This window comes from Triticum dicoccoides, chromosome 6A (genome assembly GCF_002162155.2).
Source record: "Triticum dicoccoides isolate Atlit2015 ecotype Zavitan chromosome 6A, WEW_v2.0, whole genome shotgun sequence".
Lineage (NCBI taxonomy): Eukaryota > Viridiplantae > Streptophyta > Magnoliopsida > Poales > Poaceae > Triticum > Triticum dicoccoides.
In genome coordinates this window covers 275,275,911-275,298,516 of record NC_041390.1, presented here as the reverse complement: position 1 = coordinate 275,298,516, position 22,606 = coordinate 275,275,911, and positions in this window count along the sequence as shown.

Below are 22,606 nucleotides of genomic sequence, written 5' to 3'. Positions count from 1 at the left end.
CGGAGTTACAAGTGATGATTTTAGGATTTTGAAGCCACCATAAGGAGTGCAAGAAGCCTTGGACGAAATATACAAGATGCCACTTCATAAATTTTGTCCACGGGCTTTTATAGGTGCTGCGTCACCTTATTATTGGGCCAGGCGCATGTAATTTCGAAATACTTAAGTATAGGCTGTTTTTAGAGTCCGTATGTGTGGGGAAAGAAGAGTTAGGGTTGGTTTCGGACCCCTCCTCCAAGGGCCACGAAATCCCCCCATCTTCCTCCATATATACAACACTTAGGGCGTCGTTTAGACTTCGGGTTTTGTATAGATTAAAAGTTCACCATAGTTGCAAATTCCCGTACTTCGTTTGTGTTCAACGACCAAACAAAGACGTCACAGAACACCACCTTCATCAATAAAGCTTTCATCTTATATTCACAATATCCAGATTGCAATATTAGTTTCTTGCACGTTCGTCATTTGCTTGCAGGAAATAGACCTTCGTGGTCTAGTTGATCATGCTCTGGCGTGGTCAATAACCTCTCGGAGTTGGTTTAGCGATTGCTAAGGCGCGATGTCTTCGCACTTTCGTATTCGAATCATCAAAGTCTACTCCTCCGAAACAAAAATCATCATCTCATCGAAAGACGGGACACCTTCGCTCCTATCAGTGAGTGTGCGAGAACCACACATAGCTAGGGAGATAGACGTTTGGGGCGATGTTTTGTGTGTGTTGGAAAGATACAGTCTACATACTGCGTGTGCTTGGGAAAGAGAGATGTCGGGTGACCTAGAGAGTTGGGGAAGAGATGTGTGCATGCCCGAGAGAAAAAGTTATAGAGACCTATATTGGGGTCCGGACTTTGGAAGAGATGGGGGTGTTAATGGGCTCGTGTGATCGTGACTAGGGGAGAGAACTACTTGTGTGTGGGGGGTGGGGTTGGCTTCAGATAAAGAGTGAGGTGTCTATATTTGAGGGACTTTAGCGTAATTGAGATATATATGGTCAATAGTCTGTGCACTCATGGTTGATCAATTTGTTTCACAGTTTGGACTATGAGATAATGATACTTTTGAACATGCGTGATATACCTTGATGTACCAGAATTACAAACCTAAGATTGGAATTTTGGAATTCGACTCCATCATTAGCTTTTGTAATTCATTTAAATGGAGGTACATTTTTAAGCCGGGATTTCGTGATTTCAAATTCATATATCAAACCTAGAGAAATACACATACGCTCATGTTCAAACTTTATAACCATCCACTTTATTCATACTCAAAGTGTATCCAACCTACTGAATTCAAAGATCACGGCATTTCTAAATCATAATCATATATAAAGGTGGAATAAATCTTTGTTGTGGTTTTGAAGAAATAAATAACAAAACGTATAATTATCTACGGATATTCGTAATCGAATACAAATTGGATTTGAATTTAGTTGCCAGGGCCCAGGGCAAATGTGAATGCTAATTCCCAAGTTTTGAACGAAGCGGCTAAATATCCACTATCATTTGTGGGCTGCCTGAAACAAGTGTTTACGAGATGGAAATTACTGTCTACCCCTGACACTTGACATCCTTATCGACCGGATTTACACTACCATAGATAGGGGTAGACTAGTAACTTCAATCAGACGTGACACAACCACCTCTGAGCCCATTCAGACACGATGGGCGCCAAACGTGGGTGGCAAAACACATTTGATTCAAGCTCGTCTGAAAGACATGTGTCTCTCCCTCCATTTCCCCATTCATACACGATGGGTGGCAAAACAAACTCTCCTCGTCCGAAATCGATGTAGGCAAATATTTTAATAGGGGCAGATGTGTAACTTCCCTCAGACGTGACACAACCGCCCTACCTGTCATCCCCGTTCATACACCTTGGGCGCCAACCGTGGGCGGCAAGACACCCTCTCCTCGCCCGAAATCACTACCGCCAAATATTTGGGAGATGCGAGATTACCGTCCTATCCCCAACCGACGTGATGTTCGGAATTTTAAACAGGGGATAAGTTCATAAATTTCCAACATTTCAGACAAGCGCATCCCAAAGTTTGAGATCCCCCTCCCCCTCCATTTCCCCATTCATACACCGTCGGCGCCACGACAACCTCTCCACTACGGCCAGCCTCCTCCACCCGCCACCCCATCCTCCACCTTGCCGGAGCCACTACCCCTACCCCGCCATCCACTGCAAGAGATGGATGTCTCTCATCCATGGCGCCAGACCAGGATCCTTTCATCGCGTCATCTCGCTTCATCGGCGCCGTCGTCCACCTTGCCGTTGCCGCTCCTACGACCACCTCGACCACGACAACAGGATTCATCCCCCGACCGGGCCGTCTGCCGTCTAAAGTCTTCTTCCCCACTGCCGACAGCCATCGCACCCGTAGCACCCTCAACGTATTAGTAGGGGCCTACACGACGTCGCAAGAGAGGTGCTACTCTTGCATATGTGCATAAGTTATTGATCTCACCCGGAAAATAGATCATAAATTGTTTATTGTACTTTTCTTGTCCGTACCAAATCGTAGTGGCTAGTTGAAAGCAAACATTGGTTGCGAAGTAGCTTTGTCCGGTTTGCACCTTCAGATCCGCCATGGCACGGTCACTATACTAGTAAAGCTTATGGTTTACCCTCCTTTATATTCACTACCATCATCGTAGGTTCTTCCTGTCGTGCTAGCACTGCTCCTGAAGACCTCAACCCATCAAGCGAAACAACATGCCACTTATAATTCCAAAGCTTAGATGTTGAAATACGAATCTGATATGATGCTCATATCACTAAAACAAAGAACGTTTAATTGGTCACCTAATGTTCCTATATTCGTTTCGAAAAGCATGTGCGCCACCCACTAGTCCAGCTAGTTCCACTTTCCTGATTTTACTCTTGATGCTTAGGGTTTTCCCCTTCTATCTACTCTACTATGATCTGCATAGGTGCTTTCTGTCGTACTAGCATTACTCCACCCTTCAAGCTAAAAAACACAACACTCAAAATTCCAAAGCTTAGTTGTTCAAATACGATTGTGATATTAGTTAACAGACACATTTAATTGATTAGCTAAAGGTCCCACTTGAGTTTCCAAATGCATGTTGCGACATATAGAGAGACAGCAGAATTGCATTTCTTTGTCACTTCTTGACTGTAATTTCTTGTCCATACCAAATCTTAGTGGTTATTTCAAACCAAACATCGGTCGCTAACTACCCTTTGCACGGTTTGCAGCTTCAGATCTGCCATCCCACTGCCACGGTCAACACTATACTCATCATGCTTACGGTTTCCCCATTTTATGATGACCACGATCAGCCTACATGGTTCGTGTCGTGATAGCACTGCTCCACCATCGAGCTAAACAAGCTTAGTTGTACAAATTCAAATATGATATTATGCTGATATTAGTAAAACTGAGAGATGTTTAATTGGTCAGCTAAATGTTCCTACTTTAGTTTCGAAATGCATGTGAGCCACATATGGAGAGACCGGAAGGAATAGTATTTCTTTGTGCACTCTGGTTCATCATGGGTGGGCAACAAACATTGTATAGAAAGACTTATAATATCTTCAGTATGCTTGCTCTTCTTCTCTTCTTTGAGATGATCCTATTCTCTTCTTTAATAAGTATGTTCCTTGTTGGGAAGAGTAGCAAAGACATTTGCGGTCGACTGGTTTGGTCGAGTTGTTCTCCCTTAGTATATTTTGAATCTGTCAGGTCAGGTCGACTTCTTGTTCTTTACTATATGTTGAAGCTGTCATCTGCGAAGTATCATCACCTTTGGAGCTCTCATATTTTGATTAGTAGGCCACACTATATTAATGCACACACCAAATTATAGCATGCATGGCATCTCTTAGAAGAACTACAGAGATAGCACAAAGGGGTTTACAGGGAGGCAGTATTGGATTAGAATCACTTCGGCATTACAAAGATAATCTCACTTGTTTTCATGTTTTCATGAATGTCATGTATTGAAAATTATCAAAATGAATATGAGAATGGGCGCACGAGAGGAATATTGCGGAACAATCCACTAGCTAACAAACTTGGCTTGGTGGAGGATGGCCTATCTTATTCACCCATCAAGGTGCTTGCTCTAACTTGGCAAGGTTGTATTGGTCGCACATATTTTGCATCTGACCTCTTGCATTACTTCTACTTTGTTATACCATCTGCTTAGTTTAAGCATCATATATGAGTATACGCCATACCTATCCACTTTTTGTACCTATTCCATGTGTCGTCATACTATGTTTTTCCAGTCAAATGTTGTTCTTTCATAATAGATGTCCAAAACGAAGAGGGTGAGTGCAGATCCTCAAGGAGTACAAACTAGGTATTTGGAAAAGGTAGTGATACATGTTAAATCAGATAGATCAGCAGCCATAGAAAACACATGCCCAACTGTACCACACTTTACCCCTACTCCACTGGCCAAACCCCTATTAGAACTGCTGAGATCCCAGCATCAGGTACTGTCTATGATATCAATTCAAAATTTGAATTCCTAAATTTCTGCATGTGCCTTACCTTCTCTCTTGCATGAAAACTAATTTTAGATGAATCTGCTTGCTCAAAGGATCATAGGATCTCACAACAAAACTGGGCTCTACATTGCTCTTGTCAGTACCTCTTGCCCTTTGTCAGCATACTTACACTCATTGCTGTTTGATTATGTAGCATCACTGTAAATGTTCGCTTCTTTATCCTCCCTTTGCTTGAAATTATAAGATCTATATTTACTCTTAGATAAATGTAGAATTAGCATAATGGTTATGAAGTTTTGGATTGCATGTAAGTACCTGTTGTCATGTACTCCCTCTGTATCGAATTAATTGTTGTTCAATTGGATGTATTTAGAACTTAATAGTACTAGATACATCCATTTGAGTGACAAGTAACAACGGACGGTGGTGGTATTACTCTACTTGTATCATGAGTTGATTGTCTAGCATTACTCTGCATCTTATCTGCCCTGCCCTCCACTTTCTCCAAATTATCATATCTACATTTACTCTTACCAAAATGCTGAATAAACCCAATGCCACTGCACATGTTGATGTCTACATTCCTCTTGTCAGTACCTTTTTCCTTGTAATGCTGTACTGAATTAATTGCTATTTGATTATGTATCATCAGTCTGCACCTGAGCTTGATTATCCTCTATTTCTTCCAATACTATTTGATCTATATTTACTCTTTGCAAAATGTAGAATAATGGCAACACTTGTAAAGAATTTTCTTTGGGGAATTTATTGAATTATCCTTCCATCATCATGGAGAAGGGCTTTGTCCAGCCCGTGTTAACATGTAATGTAAGTTCATCCTTCTCAAGCCTTCAAACTTTGTTTTAGTATAGATTTGGATTGGCATCATTTCCTCCACTTCTGTTTACTTTGCTGTTTACATCTGATTGGATGTTTGCAACAACTACCAGTTTTAAATTGTAGTTGTAAAAACATGTTCCTTATGCAGAGCAAATCGATTTATTTTCTTATATAATTGTGAAACCTGTTACGTGTCTCCTTGTTTCTCTTTCAGTGTCATATCTCTTATGCCAGGTAGAACTTTACAGAAGATAGTGAGCCAAACCATCTTGAGGACAGCGAGATGACCCCAAGGTCCTGTCTTGATGAAGACAGTGAGTTGAAGCTACTCAACAGCGGGTGTGTCTTCAGTCTCAACTTAAAGCGGAAAGGCTTGCTTCAGCTCAGCTCCGACTTGAAGTCAAATATCCAATGAAGATGTTAGAGGACTGCCGTGCGCACTATGGTGGCATACAGCTAGGGATGGAGCATCTATCGTTGACACAACTGAGGTCTCATCAGCTTGTTCAGCTGCTTGCGGGGCCCGTCCTGGCCAGGGCTAGTGCTTTCTGAAGTGATCTCAGTTTTGTATATTCTTTCATCGGCGCGTTTATATGCACTGGTGACGATATTTGATGCCCAGTGTATGTAATCTGCGGTCACATTGCGCTTTATTATCACCGGCAGTGAACTTTGATTCCCAATGGATGTAATATGTCATAATTTCTTTATTGTATAGTATAGTCTAGGTTTATTCTTTGGTCGGTATGTTGTAATTTAGGCTGGAAGGTTCACTGGATCTCAGTTTTGTCGTTCTTCAGGTCGGTCAGTTAATCATATGGGCCAAAACATGGCCAGCTAGGCCAGATAATACCACGGACTTTTAATAGGCTAAAACCTAGATTGGGCTAGCGTTGAGCCGAAAAATTCATGGGCCAATACAGGCCGAAACTGCCTAAGGCCCATGTTGGGCCAAAATAGGACGAGGAGTTAACATGCCAAAATATATCTCGGGCCTGTTTGGCCCAATAAATTATGGGCTTTAAGCAGGCCGGTATCCACGCGGGCCATAGGCCCGAAAGTATCACGGGACATTATCAGATGGGCTGTAAGCAGGCTGGATTCAACGCGAGCTGTAATTAGGCCCAACGGTTACACGGGCCATTAACAGGCCGATAGGCCAGTTGGGTGAAACTTATCCACGAAGACTATGGGCCGTTAAGAGGCCTAAAGTTACTTCGGACAAGAAATAGCCCAATTTCTGCATGGGTCGTTAAATGGCCTAAAGTTAAACCGGGACAACAACGTCCCAGATGCACCATGAGCCGCTAACAGGCCGAAACTATTATCAGGCCGAACTGGTAAACGGGCATTTAACAGGCTCAAATACAAACCTATCTTTAGAATTGGACCAAAAGAAGAGTGGCCTGTTAACGGGCCTGGTCCAATATGGGCCGTAATTTGGCCAAAAACTCGGCAGGCTGTGAACGGGCCTGATCTGGTATGGGCCTCAATTTGACCCAAAACATGGCAGGCTGTTAACGGGCCAGCCCACTAGTGTCTAAAAAACATGGTGGGCCTTTAGCTGGGCCCGCCTTTTCACCTGAATGGGCCTATGTTGGGCCGTGCCACGTGTTGACGTATCATAGGCGCCTCCTATCCAATGAGTGGATGAAATCTGTCCCAACGGTGAGCCAACACGTGTTTCCTCTGGCCAATGAGAATTTTACACGTGGAAAATCCCCATTGGTCCGGGCTGTTAATGGGTTATCGGATCCAAAACTAGACCCGATAGCTTAACGGCGACCCGTTACGGTCGATGCCACGTGTCAGTCACCCTTGACGAAAACACTTCTATGATGCGCGATTTATCGTCAAGGAAGTGGACACTTTCGTGATAATTTTGGTAATGTCATGGAACACTTCTACGACAACACAGGTATGACAATCTTGATTCTGTCATAAAATCGTCATGGATGTACATGCATGATAGAAAAAGTGACCTACTATGACAAACACGTATCATCACGGAGGTGTATTTTTTTGTAGTGCTTTGACTTTCGAGTGCAAAAACTATGGCTTAGGGCTCGAATTTGAGGGTCCTGCAGGGCTCCTAGGGTAAGCTGGGAGTATTTCTTGGGTTTGCACACTTGTCCCGAGCATTTTGAGTACTTGTTGGTCAGAAACACACACCATATGGCAAAGTTATGACCGTTTTAGTGAACACCCACTAGTACAACGAGGTGCTATACAAACGGTTTTTAACCCCTTTCCGCGACGACGTTCAGAACCGTCGCCAAGTGAGTGGCTACGATAGGGGGGTCCTTCCCACATGACGCAGAAACTGTCGGGGATAGGGAGCCATGATGCATGTAAAGTACTCCCTACTCGTTTGTGCTCGCATTGCCATCGCAGTCGGTATTCTATGGTGCTATGTTTACGATGTGCGGCCCATCACACATAGTTCATGGTTGTAGAAGTAGACAATCACACACATTTACTTTTCCTTGACTGTGTGCAATTCGATGTAAGAGCGCACACAGTTGTCGCTATAAAACTATATGTGAAGCTTGAATACATCCCACACGATTCATCTGTCGTACCCGCGTCAGATGATTGACCTATCGCACGTGTTCTTCTATGACCAAACGTGTGTGATGCGCACAACATCACAAACAGTCCATAATTTGGAAGCGTGTGTGATAAGGTGACTATCGCAAACATTTAATAAGAAAGAATTGTATGCGATGTTGTTGTTAATCACACATGTTTTTTCTTGGCTGATCATGTGTAGTGGAGATTGATCACACACATAGTGTATCCTGGAAATGTGTCTGATCTCCACGTCTATCGCAGACATTTTGCTTTCGCAAACCGTGTGTAGCGTAATCCCTAATTTAAAATCACATGTTTTGAATTTGAAAGTAGGCAATCACTTATTTCATATCCAACCATGTTTATAACAAATATAGAGTCAACCACGAATGCATAGTTCGATGCACAGATACATATACTGAAGAACTACGGAAGCACCAAGTAAAGAATGATGAACTACAGCTGTAGTAAAGACTGTAAAGTGAGGGGCGAAAGACATTCTGGTTGCTGGAGAAGGTGAAGCGGAATGCCCATATTGTGCCCTCCTCCATGCGTAATGCGCGCACGACTCTAGGCCAACCCCTTGTGATGGCTGCCCGTCCATCCTTCACTGTCTTCTTTACGACTTCTCGATGCTCATTGTAGTCTGGATGAAATACTTTAACTTTCATTGTGTGTCCACCAATCATGTACATTGCAAGTAATCTTGAGTGAACTGCTTTCGGAACCACTTCGAATGAAAAAGATTCAGACATTGTTGTCTAACAACTCATTATGGGCAGTAAAAAGAGAAGGCTGCAAAGTTTGTAGTTACCATCCTATAGCTCACTATTGTGTTGGATAGAGCATAAACAAATCATTTGCTTGCCACCATTTGTATCCTTTTTTGCTAATAATCCTTATGAGTTTCCTCACTTGATGCTTGTTCATGAATATCTCATTGCCCCATACGCAAAAAGGGTCGACGCGTGGATCCTTGCCAAGGGCATATGTACCTACAAGAAACAAGTCAATATTAGAAGCTAACAAGTGTGCAGGCCTGGATCTATACAGTACATTATGGAGCGATGTGGGGGAGTACAAGCCGAGGGATGAAACTAACCTCGGCGGAAAATGGTGGCCACTCCCATTGTTGTCCTGCATAAGTAGTGGAAAGGCATGATAAGTACAACAACCTTAACATCAAACAAATATAGCAAAGGTAAACAACATCATATCCAAATGATAGCTTGAATGTGTTGGTTTCAGCATGCTGTTAAAGCAGACAACAGGTTTAACAGCCATCAAATATTGCAATTCAAACTGGTATTGTTGAAAATGAATAGAACGTAGGTAATGCTTAAATATCACGCTGGATAAATGTCTAAAAATGAAATAAAGGGCTGTATTAACTACACCAGGCATAACTGGAACCTAATATAGCCGTTCAAACTGGTATTGATGTCGTCGAGCAGCACAGTTCCGACTTGCACATAATGAACATCACATTGTGAATGACTGAAATAAACAAGGCATAAATGATCAATATAACAACCAAATATAGCCATTCAAAACTGGAAAGAGTCTCACTGCAACCAACCTAACAAGCAAATACAGATAAACAGGGCATATGCTTGAAAACTGGACAAATGCTCACTTCAACCAACCTAGCAAGCAAATACAGATAAACAAGGCATCTGCTTGAAAACTGGGCAAATGCTCACTGCAACCAACCTAACAACCAAATACAGATAAACAAGGCATCTGCTTGATAATTGGACAAATGCTCACTACAACCAACCTAAGAACAAATTACATATAAACAAGACATCTACTCACTATAAACAACCAAATATATTCATTCGTGAAACTGAAGTGGACAATTCATACTTCAACATCACATAGCCCTATTGAACAATATATTTTTGCATAACTGGAACAATTAAACAGGCACAGTTAAAGCACCGCACGGCAAATGCTACTACAACAAAGGGTATGGGTTGGCAAGCTAGAAAAGGTAAGATTTGCTGATAGGATGTTGCCTCACATGTCATGGACGGGATCCTTCTGGTTGGAAGAGCACAGACCCATGGTGCGCTCTCTCATGTCACAGATGGGCTGATTCAGCTTGGAAGAACCTTTGTGGGTGCCCTCCTCATGGTCGTGGTCGTGGTCGATGAAATCTGACTTGGCAATTGATGATCCCAAGCCGTCGCCATAGAACGTGTCCTTTAGAAATGACAAAATGGGCTCGATGGCGTACAAGGATCACAAATCTTTGGCCGCTTGGCGGAGGAGATCAGCAGCAGGGCTGTCAAAGAGATCAATGGTGGTTGAACCAGAGGGGTTGGGGATGGACCGCTTAACCTGTGACATGGCTCACGTGAAGCCATCGTTGTCGACGAGCTTGATGTTGTAGCCAGCTTTCCTGAGATACAGTAATACGCTAGCCCGTTGATATGAAGCCTTCGGCATGGCAACGTAGTCAACCTCTTCGTCGGCTTCCGCTGTGAAGTGTTGCTCCTGGATCAATAGGTCGGGGCGACCGGTGGCCACCTTGCCATGACCTACCATAAGACGGACCAGTGAATCTATCATTTGGTCAAGCAACAACTCTTGTTGTCGATAAACCGCTTGGGCCAATAGATTGAACCATCATAAAAATCAAATGAGAGGGACCACAAAACCAGCACCTCTTGCATGCGGCCCAAAATGATGTACGTTGGAAGGGGTGATGTGTTTTCAACATAGAATAATGTACAATTTAGATGTGGGGCCTACTGAGGGAGTCCTGGATTAGGGGGTGTTCAGGTAGCCGGACTATACCTTCAGCCGGACTCCAGGACTATGAAGATACAAGATTGAAGACTTCGTCCCGTGTCCGGATGGGACTTTCCTTGGCGTGGAAGGCAAGCTTGGTGATGCGGATATTCAAGATCTCTTACCATTGTAACCGACTTTGTGTAACCCTAACCCTCTCTGGTGTCTATATACACCGGAGGGTTTTTAGTCCGTAGGACAACTTCATCATACAACAATAATACCATAGGCTAGCTTCTAGGGTTTAGCCTCCTTGATCTCGTGGTAGATCTACTCTTGTACTACCCATATCATCAATATTAATCAAGCAGGACGTAGGGTTTTACCTCCATAAAGAGGGCCCGAACCTGGGTAAAACATCGTGTTCCTTGCCTCCTGTTACCATCTGGCCTAGACGCACAGTTCGGGACCCCCTACCCGAGATCTGCCGGTTTTGACACTGACATTGGTGCTTTCATTGAGAGTTCCTCTGTGTCGTTACCTTTAGGCCCGATGGCTCCTTCATCATCAACAATGATGCAGTCCAGGGTGAGACTTTTCTCCCCGGACAGATCCTCGTCTTCGGCGGCTTCGCACTGCGGGCCAAGTCGCTTGGCCACCTTGAGCAGATCGAAAGCTATGCCCCTGGCCATCAGGTCAGGTTTGGAAGCCTAAACTACACGGCTGACATCCGCGGGGACTTGATCTTCGATGGATTCGAGCCACAGCCAAGCGCGCCGCACTGTCTCGATGGGCATGATATAGCTCTGCCGCCGAACAGCGCCTTGGAGGCCGCACACGCATCGGTTCCGACCATTGATTCGGAGCCTACTGCGCCGATCGAGGATCAGCGGTTGGACGCTGCCTCAGGGGCTGCGATCTCAGAGGCGATCGAGCCGAACTCCAGCCCCGCACTCCGCATGGCCCGTGACTCCAAGGAGCCGGACTCCTTTCCGAACTCCGAGCCCCCCGCACCCCTGCCGATCAAATCCGATTGGGCGCCGATAATGGAGTTCACTGCCGCAGACATCTTTCAGCACTCGCCCTTCGGCGACATCCTGAATTCCCTAAAGTCTCTCTCTTTATCAGGAGAGCCCTGGCCGGACTACGGTTAGCAAGGATGGGATTCGGATGATGAAGAAATTCAAAACCCACCCACCACCCACTTCGTAGCCACTGTCGACGACTTAACCGACATGCTCGACTTCAACTCTGAAGACATCGACGGTATGGATGACAATGCAGGAGACAACCAAGAACCAACGCCTATAGGGCATTGGACAGCCACCTCATCTCACGATGTGTACATGGTGGATACCCCTAAAGGAAGCAACAACGAGGAAAACGGGGATGGAAAGAGGATTCGATCTCTCGAAAAACAATCAAAGCGTCGGCGTAAATGCCGACCCAAGCCCCGCCTCGATAAAGACCCAGCCATAGAGCAGGATGAGCCGGTAGACGACGAGCATGCCTTAGAGCAACCGTCCCAACAGGACAACCCGGATAGAGAAACCGAACATCCCTCCCCCGGCGAAAATGGCATTCCGGACGACCCTACACCGGACAAGCCCACGAAGCAGAAGAACCTCCACAAACGGCTCATTGCAACCGCATGCAGCCTGAAAAAGCAGAAGCGGAAGCTAAAAACTACGGAAGATGCACTCAGGATTAGATGGAGTAAAGTAATCAATACCGCAGACAAATACGGCGACACTCGCCGCACTAAAAGCTATCCGAAGAGAAAGCTACTGCCTGAATTCGATGAGGAGGCCTTAGAGCCCTCGCATTCCAAAAGTGAGAAAGCCACACGGTCGGATAGACGACCCCATGGCCAGCATAAAGCGGCAAGCAGCGCCGCACTTAAGCCGGCATGCAACCCACTTAAGGATTCGCATCATGGCCCAGCCAGGTCCATTTACGGGCCAAGAAAGTAAGCTCTCATAAGCAATGCAATGAAGCCATTATCAGAATCCGGCACACCCAAATACAGGGGTGCCGTACACCCCCTATGTTTCACCGATGAGGTACTAGATTATGAATTTCCAGCGGGATTCAAACCCGTAAACATAGAGGCATATGATGGAACAACAGACCCTGGAGTCTGGATCGAGGATTATATCCTCCACATACATATGGCTAGAGGAGATGACCTCCACACCATAAAATAGTTACCCCTCAAGCTTAAAGGGCCAGCTCGGCATTGGCTCAAAAGCCTTCCTGAAAACACAATCGGAAGTTGGGAAGAGCTCGAGGACGCTTTCCGAGCAAATTTTCGAGGGACCTATGTCCGCCCTCCGGATGCAGACGATCCTAGTCACATAACTCAACAGCCCGAAGAGTCAGCTCGGCAATTCTGGAATAGATTTCTTACTAAAAAGAATCAGATAGTCGACTGTCCAGACGCTGAAGCCTTAGCGGCTTTCAGGCATAATGTTCGAGACGAATGGCTCGCCAGACTCCTCGGCCAAGAAAAGCCAAGAACAATGGCCGCACTAACAAGCCTCATGACCCGCTTTTGCGCAGGAGAGGACAGCTGGTTGGCAAGATGCAGCACCAGTGACCCAAGTACATCTAAAACTAGGGATGTAACCAGAAAACCGCGGCGCAATAAGACCGTCGCCGGACTAAGGAAAAAAGTCCAAAGAGCACGGCAGTCAACGCCGGATTCAAAAGCTCACGACAGAATCAGAAAAAGCCGCCCCTCCAAGATAACAGGGACGGCCAATCCAACCTAAACAAAATCTTGGATAGGATATTTCAAATACACAACACTCCCGGAAAGCTTGCTAACCATACCCACAGAGATTGTTGGGTTTTCAAACAATCCGGCAGACTCAACGCCGAACACAAGGGGCTCGACACACCAAGCGAAGACGAGGACGAACCCCAAAAGCAGAGTACCAGGAAACAAAAGAATTTCCCACAAGAAGTAAAAATAGTAAACTTACTCCACATAACAAAACGTGCGGCGCCCATAAAGGTACGCGCCCCACGGCCTATCCCAAAGGAATCCCGCCACTGGTTTTCAAAACCAATCATCTTTGATCATCTGGATTATTCTAGAAGTGTCAGGAACCCAGGCTGGACTGCCCTGGTAATCGATCCAATAATTGGCAGACTCCAGTTTTCAAATGTCCTTATGGACGGTGGCAGCAGACTCAACCTGATATATCAGGACTCAATCCGCCACATGGGGATTGACCCATAAAGAATTTGCCATAGCAAAACCTCCTTTCAAGGAGTAACGTCAGGTCCAGACACCCATTGCATGGGTTTTCTCTGGCTCGAGGTTATTTTCGGCTCTGTCGATAACTTCCGTCGCGAAAAGCTGACTTTCCACATCGTCCCATTCTCAAGTCGCTATCAAGCACTACTGGGACGCGAAGCTTTCGCCCGCTTTAACGCAATACCGCATTATGCATCTCTTACGCTTAAGATGCCCGGTCCACGCGGCATCATCTCCTTAAAGGGGAAGCAGTGAGAACACCTCCCCCAAGCGGAGGATTGTGCGACCGCTTTAACAGCCCCACAATACAATGGCTTCACCAGCCAGAACATCAGAACAGGTCATTAAGACAACGAACACGGATAGACGAGTCCGGCTCAAAAGTATCATTGATAAAGGCTTAGTGGCCATATACCCCTGCACTAGGGGCTTCACACGTATAAAATAAGAGACAATAAAGCTCAATTTTTCATATTTTACTTTACACTTTGTTTATTTCATATAACTTTTGTTCGGCACGCCCCTTTTTCAACTTAGTTGCTCTCTTTTTACAGATGAACGTCGTGCTGCGCCCGTCCAGGATACGGCACAACGGAGACATAGGCGCAGACGTGTAGTAGGGACCTGTTCCAAGGATTCTTTTCAGATTAAGACCCTGCGTAAACCTTTTTACTATCTCTTGTTGATACACATCCCCTGGTTCTATGACCAAGGAGGAGGCTGGCGTCTTGGCATGTGGCCACGTCAGAATTCTTGCGCGTACCTGGACACTAGGGGCTTGTACCTCAGAGCGTTACCTCGCCCTCTCTCATAAAGACTGAATACCTTAGGGAGTGTTCGGCGTCGCAAGTTTGGCCTTATATGCATCAGCTCCGAGTCATGATTTTGGTCAAATGTTGGGTTTCCCGGCTCCTGTGTTCGGCCGCCTTACGTTCCGCTCTATCAGCTAAGGCGGCACCAGGAGAACTACTGCGATTGTGCCCTGGTTTGGCCAGGCGAGCACCTCAGTAGAGAAAGTCGAAAACCGACTGTCATGATATGGTGTGAGACTGGTCAACCACTAGATGACTCTCCGGAATCTGTAGGATTCCTCCGCATTAACGAAGGGCCGTTTCCCGGCCAGGCACATACGTGCCCCGAATTCGGGCGAGCGCAGTCGCCACCAGGGGCTACCTAAATAGTCCCATTGTCAAGCTCCTATGGCTAAGTGAAAGTGTTAAAGCATTATAGTCCGGTTGCCTAGCTCGCTGCACTATCACCTCCTTTGTAGGACCAAGACGTTGGATTAAGTGTGAAAATGCGCCTTCTATGAGCACCCCCGCACTATGTGCGTGGGGGCTGAAGCCAACGACTGCAACCTTTCAGATTTTGTATATATATCTTAAAACGGCCGCACAGGAGGTGTTCCAAATACTTGAAGGCACAAGTATAAAAGGCTACTACAATTCATCAAAATATTGCTTTATAATTACATATGCTATCAGAACATAGCATCCTTCGAGCACTGCGTCTCTATTACATGAGCGCCTTCAAGGACTTCCTGAAAATAGTGCTCGGAGGGTACTCGGCTTTTGTCCGAATCTTGGAATGCAACAACGGTGGTCTCCATCTCTGCCCAGTATGCCATGACACGGGCAAGAGCCATCCGTGCGCCCTCTATGCATGTTGACCTCTTCATCGCATTGATACGTGGCACCGCGTCAAGGAATTGCTGCACCAAGCTGAAATAACTCTTCGGCTCCGATCTCCCCGGCCACCGATGACCCATGACGTACTTCATGGCGAGTCTGGACAATCTATTCAGTTCGGCCCATTGAGCCAGACGATCGTCCACTGCCAGTGGACACTCTGGATTCTGGAACTGCGACCAGAAAAGCCTTTCCAGTTCGCGATCTTCTTGATCTCGAAAGTATTCGGTCGCATCAGCAGCACTCGCTGCCAAATCCAGATAGGTGTCCTCCGCACTCCACATCTGGTCCAATGGAGCAAACTTCGGATCGCAAAACTTCCTCCGCAGCATAAAGGGCCTTCCAGCCGCAATCTGTCTGGCCTTACGCAGCTCCTCCTTCGCAGCTCTCATCGCAGAGCGAGCGTCCTTGGCATCAGCAATGGCCTTCTCTAAGTCCGTTTGTCTCGCCCGGTCTTCTTTCTCAAGAAACTTGCAACGGTCAGCAGCACTTTTTAACTTCACGGCCATCACGGCCATCTCCTTCTTGCTTCGGCAGTGAGCAGCCTGTTCGGCTCTCAGCTCTTCAAGGGCCTTCTCGGCAGCCGCATCACTTTTCCTGGCTTGTTCCTTAGCTCGGGCAAGTTCCGCCTGAAGACTCTCCATGGCGGCCGCACCATCTGCGTCAAGCACACACATTATAAGATACTGGCATAAAGCTCCTCTTACCAGATGCCGCCCGAGGAATTGCATACCTTGAGCCTCATCAAGCCGCTCGTTGACGAGCGCGATGTCGGCATATGCCATGTCAAGTTGCCGCTTTAGTTCGGCAAAATCATCAGTTCGGCTCGATTCCCGACACTTCGCCACCTGTATACAAAGGCGACATTTTAGACCTGGGATTATGATCCTCTACGTGCCGTCAATTTTGACAACGCACAGAGTCTCAGGGGCTACTATCTACACAGGGTGCATCTTGTTTATGCGCAACTGACAAAGAAGTACATTATCAAACGTACCTCAAAACCCGTCAGCAAACTTCTGACGGCCTCATGCAATCCGCTTTCCGCAGACGAAATCCTTCCAATCACTGTACCCATCAATGCACGGTGCTCCTCTGAGATAGAAGCTCGCCCCAGCAGAATCATCAGCTCCTCCGACCGCGCATCGGATGGCGCCGGACTCATCCTATGACCTCCATCGAAGGCCGGACGCGGAGAACCTTGGGGGGACATATGGCTACCTTCCACCCCTGCCGGATTCGAAGAAACCCTCCGCGACGACACCTCAGGGTTGCCCGCCTCGCCAAGCGGTATGGCAGGGGGAGGCGTTCCACTCTCCATCATCTCCGAAAGAAGATCCCCCGAAGACGAGCTCTGCTGAGAAGGGCTGAGGTCCGAGCTACAAAGTAAAATTTCGGTTAATCTTCTCAGATAAAAAGCAAGGATTTCTCTCATCCCTCTAAAGGAAAATCTTTCTCTACTTACGGCTCGCTGGAGGGCTGATCCCTTTGAGGGCGTAGTTCGGCCGAGGATCTCCCCGGCGTCGGACCCTCTGACGAGGACTTTTCCCCCCGCTTTGAGGCCATGGTCTCTGGGTCATCAGAGGCGGACCTCTTCTTCCCCTTAGGAGAGGAATTGTTGGTTCTTCCCTTCGGAGCAGCCTCCTTCGAGGAGGCCATAGTTTCCTTGTCCTCCCCCTCACTTGCCTCCAAAGGCACGATCTTCAACATCCTGACTAGCACGGGATCCGGCCTGGTCTCAGGAAGGGGAGTCAGACACCTGATCAGCTTTGTCTTTGCTATCCACTCCTGTTTAAAAGGACAGCTCTTTTAGGGGCGAATTTATGACAATTTTACGGATAGCGAGTCCGGGCACAAGGTTAATTACTTGAGTATCCGGGCGATTGCAGCTTAAACCTGCGTCCTCGGTCAAATCTGGACACATTGCTTGTGATCCGAAGAACATTTTATACATCTCCACGGGCGTTGCGCCCATAAATGCTGGAGAGCTCGTGGTCCCTCTGGATTAAACTCCCACAGACGAAGGGAGCGATGTTTGCCGGGCAGTGTTCGGCGAATCAGCATGACCTGCGTAACCTTGACCAGGTTGAGGTCTCTTTCTAAGAGATCCCTAATGCGGCCCTACAACAAGGGCACGTCTTTGGATAACCCCCAATCTAATCCTTTGTTGACCCATGACGCTAGCCGTGGTGGGGGACCCGAGCGAAAGGCAGGAGGCGCCACCCACTTGGTGCTCCTGGGAGCGGTGATATAGAACCACTCTCGTTGCCACAAGCCGAGCTCCTCTTAAAAGGAGCCCTCGGGCCATGGAGCATCAAAATTCTTACTTATGACAGCGCCTCCGCACTCTGCGTGCCGTCCCTCGATCATCTTCGTCTCCACTCCAAAAGTCTTCAGCCATAATCCGAAGTGAGGAGTAACACGGAGGAACGCTTCACACACAACGATGAATGAGGAAATGTGGAGGATGGACTCCGGAGCTAAGTCATGAAATTCCAGCCCATAATAGAACATCAGCCCCCTCACGAAGGGATCCATCGGGAAGCCTAACCCCCGAAGGAAGTGAGACATGAACACTACGCTCTCACCGGGCAAGGGACTGGGAATAGCCTGCCTTTGAGCAGGCAACCTATGCAAAATTTCGGCAGTCAAGAACTTAGCCTCTCTCAACTTTAGCACGTCCTCCTCCATGATGGAGGAGGGCATCCATCGGCCTTGAAGGTCGGAACCGGACATTGTCGAAGGTCCGAAGCACCTGGAATCTGGAGCCTAGGGTGATGGAACTCGAGGCGATGGGCGAACTTGTTTTGAGATTGGAGAAAAGGAGTAAGGCCTTGGTCTCTTTATAAGAGGTTGAATACCAGGAGCCCTCCCCATAACCGTTTGGGACTCGCCTTTAATCGAGAAGACATGCTAACGGGCACGATTGGGTTACCCATGTCCGTATTGATGAGAATCCCGTAAATAAAGGGGACACAATCTCTGCTTTGACAAGACGTGCCAAGAAAACCGCCTCGCAAAACACGCTGAGGTGGAAAAGTGAAAACGATTCGAATAAAGGCTTGGCCGTAGTGTGATGTCACGCTGCAGAATACGTCAGCGGATTAGATTTTTGTTAATATTATTCTCTCTGTGGGAATACATGGAAACTTATTTTGCAGAGCCGGACACTACTCTTGGTGTTTACAAACTTTTATGAAGAATTTGGAGGAGGAACCCTCCTTGCAATGCCGAAGACACTCTACGCGCCGGACTCGTTGTCATTGAAGCCTGGTTCAGGGGCTACTGAGGGAGTCCTGGATTAGGGGTGTTCGGGTAGCCGGACTATACCTTCAGCCGGACTCCAGGACTATGAAGATACAAGATTGAAGACTTCGTCCCGTGTCCGGATGGGACTTTCCTTGGCGTGGAAGGCAAGCTTGGCGATGCGGATATTCAAGATCTCCTACCATTGTAACCGACTTTGTGTAACCCTAACCCTCTCCGGTGTCTATATAAACCAGAGGGTTTTTAGTCCGTAGGACAACTTCATCATACAACAATCATACCATAGGCTAGCTTCTAGGGTTTAGCCTCCTTGATCTCATGGTAGATCTACTCTTGTACTACCCATATCATCAATATTAATCAAGCAGGACGTAGGGTTTTACCTCCATCAAGAGGGCCCGAACCTGGGTAAAACATCGTGTTCCTTGCCTCCCGTTACCATCCGGCCTAAACGCACAGTTCGGGACCCCCTACCCGAGATCCGCCAGTTTTGACACCGACACCTAGCTCTTGATACAGACAACAACCATGAAGGCCAGGTAGTTAAGGACGCGATATGCAGAGTACGATGTAGGTCGAACCCGGCAATCCGAGCATGTGGGAGGGAATCCTGACAACGCATGAGCTCGAGCTTTGGTTGAATGACATGCGACGGTGTCCGACCCTAACACAAACTAGGAGGAATCCATTGATGGCCAACACATACCCCTCGTTATCAGTCAAAGGGATGATATATATACACTCGGGGAGCCCAAAGATATGTGTGTCGTCACAAAAATCCGCACAAGGGAGACATGGTCGATCCAAAGGCCCCGTATACACTGCATGCGTCCCAAAAATATGTATGGGTACGGTGATGTGTGATGTGTTTAAACCCCGGATGCACAACTTCGATGGGCCACCAACTACATTACAAACTGAACAGCGTACCCGACCCCAAGCCTGGTTCAATATGTACGATGTTGGTTTCCCAACTTCGAGGAGGCGGTGGCAGGGGGGTCGTCCAACGCATGCACTCAAACTTTATTTGGTCTAACATGGCACACATAGCAATAGGAAACCATCATGGTCAAACCCTTCTCGTTGTTGAGTTAAAGGGATAGATTGTGTTGGCCCCCCTGATTATCGGTAAAGGATAATATATATACCTCGGAGAGCCCATAGATATGTGCATCGTCTATAAACTGCACAAGGGATACATGCTCGATGAGAACACCCTACCACCTATACCCCGCATGAGTCCTGAAAAAGGTTTATATAATCGCCATGACAGGTCACTATAGAGTCAATCATTCTTTAACTTTTTAGAGCAAAAAATAACCAATAAAAACATAGTCTACAAATTAGCAAAACAAGGATCTCAAGGTCTATATAATCGCCATGACTGGTCACTATAGAGATATTTATCTCTTTATGTCTATAATGACCGTGTCATATCATTTAAATGAAGCTTGAGATATGCAACTTCCCACTGGGTCACCCATCCTTGGACTAATTCAGCCCGAGCACGCTTAACTTTTGCATTCTATTCGACTAGGCTAGCCGATGGGAAGCCGCACCTTGCTAATAGGAATTGCCTCCTTGCCTTTAAGGCATTTCACGCTGGTCACCCTATGGGACCTACTCCCTCCTATCACACACATTTGTGCTTTTAGAAACTGTGTGTAATATTTACATGGCCAGTGTGTCACCGCCTAACCTTCAGTGAGCACTGGTAGCGGGAAACCGATGGGAGAAGAGGCGGGAAACCGATGAGAGGAGTGGCAGGAAATGGTAGCCTGTTTGGATATATAACAACATTAATATAGAAAATGTAGTAGAGAAGGAAGCGTGAGCTAGCACGACACATGCGCACAGTGCTTACCCATGTATTGCATGTGCTGTCGAAAGGGTTGAGGATTGTCGTTCGATCTGGGAGCATCCAATGGTGTAGACGTACGATCCGTGGGGTTTGGATTCTGGCCAATCAAAACACACGACTCAGATCGCGCGCGCAGCAGGGGGAGGAGGGCATCGGCCACGGTTTGGTAGGCACATGGCTTTCATGAGTGAACCTTGTGCTATTTGAAAACATTTCGTGAGAAGAATCTCAGTTTTTAAATCCCCGTAAATCCAAAACTCACCCGAAAATCGTGAAACTTGGCATGGTGTCACGACATGGCACATGTATGTCGAGGATTTTTTTTGTCCATTTTGGCACAAGTTTTATTACAAGCCTCTTACAAACCGGAGCTTCTCTCAAAGAAGCCTCGTGGTTATGATAGGGAAACGTGTCCCCCTTGTGGGCGAAACGATAATCACTGCCTCTTTTCGCCTTGTATTTTCTTCTACGGGCAACATGGAACGACAGGATATCCGTGCTGGAATTTAAACTTATTCAGGGTTTTGACCTTTTTATACATTAATTGAGTTTCCTAGGCATTTAATGTCCATAATTCAAATCTGAACTTCAAATACATGCTCCAGATGACCAAAATGGCTAGAAAAATTATACATGGGTCGTTGGGTGCATGTTTAGGTCCCATGCCAGGAATGGGAACGAATTACAACCGTACCAGCATCCTGGCTCGTCCTCAAACATTTGGAATCTCGGTTTTTAAACACCCGTAAATCCTAAACTCACCAGAAAGTCATGAAAGTTGGCATGGTGTCACGTCATGGCACATATATGTCGTGGTAAAAACATTGTCCAATTTGGGCCAAGCTCTATTACAAACCTCTTACAAACCGAAGCTTCTCTCAAAGAAGCCTCGTGGTTCTGATAGGGAAACGTGTTCCCCTTGTGGACGAAATGTAATCACTGCCTCTTTTCACCTTGTATTTTCTTCTACGGGCAACATGGAATGACATGATAGCCGTGCTGAAATTTAAACTTATTCAGGGTTCATTTGGCCTTTTTATACACTAATTGAGTTTCATAGGCATTTAATGTCCAAAATTCAAATACGAACTTCCAATACATGCTCCAATTCACCAAAATGGCTAGAAAAATTATACATGTGTTCTTGGGGGCATGTTTAGGTCCCATGCCAGGAGTGGGAATGAATTACAACCGTACCAGCGTCCTGGCTTGTCCTCAAACATTTGGAATCTCGGTTTTAAATCCTCGTAAATCCTAAACTCACCAGAAAGTCATGAAAGTTGGCATCGTGTCACGTCATGGCACATATATGTCATGGTAAAAACATTGTCCAATTTTGGCCAAGCTTTATTACAAACCTCTTACAAACCGGAGCTTCTCTCAAAGAAGCCTAGTGGTTCCGATAGGGAAACGTGTTCCCCTTGTGCGCGAAATGTAATCACTACCTCTTTTCTCCTTGTATTCTCTTCTACGGGCAACATGGAACGATAGGATATTCGTGCTGAAATTTAAACTTATTCTGGGTTCGTTTGGCCTTTTTACACACTAATTGAGTTCCCTGGGCATTTAATGTCCATAAGTCAAATCTGAACTACAATTACATGCTCCAGTTCACCAAAATTGCTAGAAAAATTATACATGTGTCCTTGGGTGTATGTTTAGGTCCCATGCCAGGAATGGGAATGAATTACAACCGTACCAACGACCTGGCTCATCCTCAAACATATGAAATCTCGGTTTTTAAATCCCCATAAATCCAAAACTCACCAGAAATCATCAAAGGTGGCATGGTGTCACGTCATGGCACATATAAGTCATGGTAAAAACATTGCCAATTTGGGCCAAGATTTATTACAAACCTCTTACAAACAGGAGCCTGTCACA